Source organism: Haliotis rufescens, unplaced genomic scaffold, assembly GCF_023055435.1.
Source record: "Haliotis rufescens isolate VD_foot unplaced genomic scaffold, xgHalRufe1.0.p SCAF_11, whole genome shotgun sequence".
Classification (NCBI taxonomy): Eukaryota; Metazoa; Mollusca; class Gastropoda; order Lepetellida; family Haliotidae; genus Haliotis; species Haliotis rufescens.
In genome coordinates, this window is record NW_025963791.1 from 35,975,474 (window position 1) to 35,982,473 (window position 7,000).

Here is a 7,000-nt window from a genome sequence, read left to right on the forward strand (position 1 = left end):
AATTATCTCTGAGTATTCTTTTGCATGTGATGCTGTAGGCAACTGAATGGCACTGGGGTACCTTTAATGTATAGGTAATTAGCTGGTATGATATGCCCCCCCCCCCCCCCCCCCCCCCCATACCAACAAAACGCGTCATTATGGTTGGCGTTTTGCTGCTAGACTTAATCTGTAAGGTGGTTCAACCAAATCCACTGACATGGATCGATGCATGTTTGAGACACTGGTTCACCTGGTCCAGACTTCATCATTTATATGTCGCCTGTTAAACAATATGTTCACTTTTCTCACAAAATACGCGACCCGTGAAGATCCGGGGTAGAATGGGTCTTCATCAACCCATGCTTGCCGTAAAAGGCGACCATGCTTGTCGTAAGAGGCGATTACCGGATCGGGAAGCGGCTCGCTGACTTGGTTGATACATATAATCGTATCCTAATTGCGTGGTTCGATGCTCATGATGTCAATCATTTGATTGCCTGGTCCAGACTCGATTATTTACAGACCGCCGTAATATTGCTGGAATATTGCAGAGTGCGGCGTTAAACAACAAACCAAACACAAAATACGCGCTTTTATCATAAACCCAATCAGTTTTAAGAACATAGAATGTTTCTCTCTTTTCAGTGCAACGTTCAATGTATGAATCTGGTCGTCACAATTGCCGGTGAGTGTTAAATGGAGCCCTGAATGAAGACAGACTGTAGAAACACAAATGTGTAGACCCACAGTTCACTGTGTTCATTACAACCGATAGATATCATTTGATGCACATGCCACCATGACTACAGTGAGTTTGGTTTTACGTCGCTTTTAGCAATATTCCAGCAATATCATGGCGGGCCACAGCTTCATCTGAGTGAGTTGAGTTTCACGCCACTTTAGTTTTAGCAGACTTCTTCCTCTCCTGTTATTATAGTTCCGTGGGAACCCAAGGAAGAATAGGTTCCAGTAACGGACGTTTGCCTGGGGTACTCGCTAAAATAAGGATCTGAAGAACTGGCTAAAATAAGGATATGGTGGTTACAATGTGTGACCAATCGAGCTCATCTCACCCGATCAGAGAAATTCGTTGCTCACGATCATTTGGGTATATTAAGGACCTAGCTTGTAATTAAAAGCGACAAAACCCTTTCATATTCATAAGAAATCTCAGCCAATAGCTGAGCAGATTGTACGATTCCTACTGTATCATGATCTTTTGTTTATGAATCGCTATCACATAGGGATCACACCAGGTGTTTGCGAAAAGGTGAGCATATCCTGCTCCACCAGTGGCACCAGTCACAAATACACGCAAAGGAGAGTCAATTGTTCACCTTTAAGTATTGTCTCTTGCTTCTGTATTACAAATTGTGATCAGTCCCAATGACTGAATGAAGCTATACCGATATACGTGTAACTAGACAGCATGGTGATGGTATCCGGTAGGCGTTGATTGTTGCTCAAGTATTGGCTGATGGCTTCTCAGCATTCTCCTGTAGAACACCACGAAAATAGAGCTGGGATATTGCTGACAACTGACACTCGCCGTCAGCATTCTTCCTGTCACATTGTTTAGATTTTACGCTAGATCAATATCTGTCTTCTCCAGTTTTCCAGTTTTCACACCTCCGTACTCACTGGCACTTAATTAATGAATCGGATGGTCAGATTCGGTGACTTTGTTGATGGCGTGGTGAAGTACCCCGACGTCGTGCATCATTGGTCATGGTATTAGTCCCCGGATTGTTGAGTTCAGTCTGAGTGGCGGGTGGTACTGGTAAAGCAAGACTTAATTACCCTTTTCTCGAACACCTGGTGCCATCACAAATTGTCAGTGATTCATTAATACACTTTTCATCACTACTAGGGCTGGTTCAACAGTTCTAAGCCTAACAAGCATTCAACTATGGGCCATAACAAAGTGAACTAGTCAATGTAGTACATTGTTTGAGTAGTTCATTGCAAGTGTATTTGGTCTGTTGTGGCCATGTGTATAGTAGTGACATCCAGTTGAACGTGATAGGGATCCAAATGGACACAGAAATGGAAAAAGAACGAGTACCGAGCAGTCATGACGTTTTTGATTTTGGAGAAAAATACTCCCCAAGAAATCAAGATTCAATCAAGAAGACAGAAAAACGTATACTGTCAGATGTCAGATACAGATTGTTGTACGTGAGCAGGTCTAAGAACATTTACAGATGAATAAGATATCTGCTCATTGGGTTCCAAAGCTTCTAAATTCTGATCTTAAGGAAAAAGGAACTGACATTGCCAGTGAAAATTCAAAGCTTATTGAGGAGGATTTCGTCAAATTCAAAAAGAGTTTAGTAACGGGTGACGAAACACGGGTCTACCTATATGATCCCGAATCAAAACGTCATTCCATGGAATGGAACCATTCCTCTTCTCCGGCAACATGGAAATTCAAATCAAAATGATCAATGAAGAAAGTTATGGCCACTATATTCTGAGATGCAAAATCAAACGACGTTTACCAGTGCCTACTATGCTGATTTTCTTCATCGCCTGAGAGATTATCTCAAAGAACAGCGGCGAGGAATGCTGACTGCTGGAGTTCTACTATTTCATGACAATGCCTCTTCTCACACCACTCGACTTGCAAAAGCTGCTGTGCGAAAATGTGGGTTCGAAGAGCTTCCTCACCTTCCATACTCGCCAAATCTGGCACCGATTGATTTCCACCTGTTTCCTAAACTGAGAGAACACATTCGTGGAAAGCGCAATGACGACAACGGTGACCTCAAAGCTGAATTAATTTTACAGGGTGGCTTCAGAAAACTTCTTCCTGACTGGAATTGAAAAACTTCACTATCGATATGACAAATATATTGAAAAGCAGGGCAATTAGGTTGAAAAAGAAAATTAAAAACACTTTTACAATTGTTGTTTCACAATTAGATCAGTGGATGAGCCGGGGGAAATGAGTTTAGCTGTAAAAAATAAATAGTTTTCTCCTCTTTATGTAATTATGTATCTTGTAGCAGTGGCAGCTTGCGTTTCCTTCGTTAATCCCAATCAACTGAAGAATATCAATTAGAATGAAATATTGATGCTGCTCCAATTCATTCACTCAAAACACGTCAGTTTGCCTTTTTCAGACAAACGCTAGACAATTGGAGTTTGACAGGCTATAGTGTTAGCATGACCTTAGCACAGTCAGACTACACAGATTCTTGGTAAACAGAGTTTAACACTGACCTTGTTGCAGACACTGGAGGCTGTCTCTGAGGTTATTCTTCAGAGTTATAGTATATGTATTTTATGCATCGCATTCCTGAATGCATGTAGCATGTAATCTGTAATGTATTTGTGCATTTTATACCTGTCGTATCTTTGTGCATTGCATAGTTCATTTGTGTGCATATAATTCCTGCATGCATTGCATGTGTACCATCTTTTTGTCCATGTTATAACCCCTTGTATGGAATATGTAAGATGTTTTGTGCATCGTATACATTCATGCATTAAATATATCAATGAGAATGTAGTATGTTTTAAGCATTTTACTTCTACACGCACGTAGAATGTTTTGTGGATTTAATACCTGTATGTACGGAGTGTGTTTGTTTTGTGCATTTTACACCTGTATGTATGTAGAATGTACTATGTTTTGCGCATCTTATACCTGCATGAATTTAAATTTTGTGAATGTTACACCTGCAAGTCTGGAACATGTATGTTGTGCATCCTCTACCTGCAGTAATGTAGTATGTAGTGCATTTTATGCATTTGATACCTGCATGTAGTGTGTTTTTTGTGCATGTTTTATCTGCATGTATGGAGAATGGTTTGTGCAAGGTATACCTGCATGTATGGTGCATGGTTTGTGCGTGTTACGTTTGCATGCATAGTGTATGGTTTGTGCATGTTATGTTTGCATGCATAGTGTGGTTTGTGCATGTTATATTTGCATGCATAGTGTATGGTCTGTGCATGTTATGTTTGCATGCATAGTGTATGGTTTGTGCATGTTATGTTTGCATGCATAGTGTATGGTTTGTGCATGTTATATTTGCATGCATAGTGTATGGTCTGTGCATGTTATGTTTGCATGCATAGTGTATGGTTTGTGCATGTTATGTTTGCATGCATAGTGTGGTTTGTGCATGTTATATTTGCATGCATAGTGTATGGTCTGTGCATGTTATGTTTGCATGCATAGTGTATGGTTTGTGCATGTTATGTTTGCATGCATAGTGTATGGTTTGTGCATGTTATATTTGCATGCATAGTGTATGGTCTGTGCATGTTATGTTTGCATGCATAGTGTATGGTTTGTGGATGTATACCTGCATGCATAGTGTATGGTTTGTGCATGTTATATTTGCATGCATAGTGTATGGTCTGTGCATGTTATGTTTGCATGCATAGTGTATGGTTTGTGGATGTATACCTGCATGCATAGTGTATGGTTTGTGCATGTTATATTTGCATGCATAGTGTATGGTCTGTGCATGTTATGTTTGCATGCATAGTGTATGGTTTGTGGATGTATACCTGCATGCATAGTGTATGGTTTGTGCATGTTATGTGGTAGGTGTTGTGAGTGAGTGAGTATGGTTTTACGCCGCTTTTAGCAATATTCCAGCAATATCACGGCGGGGGACACCAGAAATGGGCTTCACACATTGTACCCATGTCGGGAATCGAACCCGGGTCTTCGGCGTGACGAGCGAAGGCTTTAACCACTAGGCTACCCGACCGCCCGGTAGGTGTTGTGAATTTTATGTATGAGTATAAGTATGTACATTTTGTGTAACATATACCTGCATTAATATAGTATGTACAATGTTTTATGCATGTATTTGGGTATACCTGCATGTATGGAGTATGCAGTATGGTTAGCACTTTATATCTTCAGGTGTGGAGTATTGTGTATGTTTTGTGTATTTTACACCTTCATGTACGTAGTATGTTTTGTGCATTTTTTACATACATGTCTGGAGTATGTTTTGTGCATTTTTTACATACATGTATGGAGTATGTTTTGTGCATTTTATACATACATGTATGGAGTATGTGTTGTGCATTTTATACATACATGTCTGGAGTATGTTTTGTGCATTTTATACATACATGTCTGGAGTATGTTTTGTGCATTTTTTACATACCTGTCTGGAGTATGTTTTGTGCATTTTATACATACATGTCTGGAGTATGTTTTGTGCATTTTATACATACATGTCTGGAGTATGTTTTGTGCATTTTATACATACATGTCTGGAGTATGTTTTGTGCATTTTATACATACATGTCTGGAGTATGTTTTGTGCATTTTATACAAACATGTCTGGAGTATGTTTTGTGCATTTTATACATACATGTCTGGAGTATGTTTTGTGCATTTTATACATACATGTCTGGAGTATGTTTTGTGCATTTTATACATACATGTCTGGAGTATGTTTTGTGCATTTTATACATACATGTCTGGAGTATGTTTTGTGCATTTTATACAAACATGTCTGGAGTATGTTTTGTGCATTTTATACATACATGTCTGGAGTATGTTTTGTGCATTGTATACATACATGTCTGGAGTATGTTTTGTGCATTGTACCTGCATGTATGGAATATGTTTTGTGCATATTAAACATGCATCCATGTATGGAGTATGTATGCTTTGTACATTTTATACCTTCATGTTTGAAGTGTTTTTACATTACACATCTGCACGTATGCATGAAGCTTTATGCAGATCCTACCTGCATGTATTGACTATGTAGCATGTTTTTGTGCCTTGTATACCTGGATGTATGTAGTATACTAAAAACGACAAAACCCCTTTCCATAGCCACAACAAATCTCTGCTAAAAGTCGATTAACGATTCCGACTGTATCATAAGCATGCATGATACTGCCTTCTTATAAATATAGAAATAATTTTGTCACTTATATTAACAATGCTAATTCTTGAAATGTAATAGCCAAACCAAGATCGATTGTTTGTAAAAAAAAGTAATGCAAAAGGTTAAAAAAATGCCTGTAACGATGAACTTAATCCATGATACATGGCAAAGACACCACGATAATGTCGGCAGTGACTTCATATGAATTACAGTCGTTAAGGAACTACATCGATAAACAGTGATAACAAATCAGCTACTGGACACTGTACAAGGATGATAGACATTGGCATGATATGATATTAGGCTTGAACACATCCACAAATGTCACGTTATTCGAACACATTTACTTCCTGATGATCTATCCGAGCTTCGAGAACTGATCATTGGTGGTTTTCTTGAGGTTTACTATATTTTTCAAGGAACAGCAGCGAGGCGTTATTATTGTTTTTCCCACATGAGAGCACATTAGCAACATATTTGTATGGGTTCTGAATATAGGATACGCTGATATGATCATTTGGATTTGGGGATGGAATGATCCCTTTTAGTGTATGTATGTTAGAATGATGATGACTACTTTTATCAGACATGCGTCATATAGAGAAAACAGACCAATAGCATCTTAACAGCATTTCCGCGTGCCTCGTTGCGTTCTCTGGGCTCGCAAACACTCTATGATCATGGGTGAGATTCGTCCTGATAAGACTTCTGTGGTTATCATTACCATCACCGTGCCTGTGGTTTTAGCCTGTGTGGTAATCATGGAAGACCTGAACTGTGTTTTTCTCCCAAATTAATCTGACACGCTGTGGTGTAACTGAAGTTGATTTTGTCGGATCCAATAACTTGCAACTTTGGGATTTACGATTTGTTTCCAACGTTTAGCTTTTAAACTGCTTCCTTACGTCGCTAATTAAGTGCAGTAATCTTGAATGCGACGTTAAACCCAATTTCACCCCACCCCACCTCTGTGTTGCAAGAGGAACATATATCTTAAACGTTTCTCTCTTAGTCTTTTTACTAAGCAGCAGAATCTCTGTCTTTATACGCAGACGACTTTCAGAATTAACATATCTTTTTTTGTTTGAAAAACAAAATCATCAACTATTGCGCTGTCGTGTCACTGGATTGTCTAACCCATC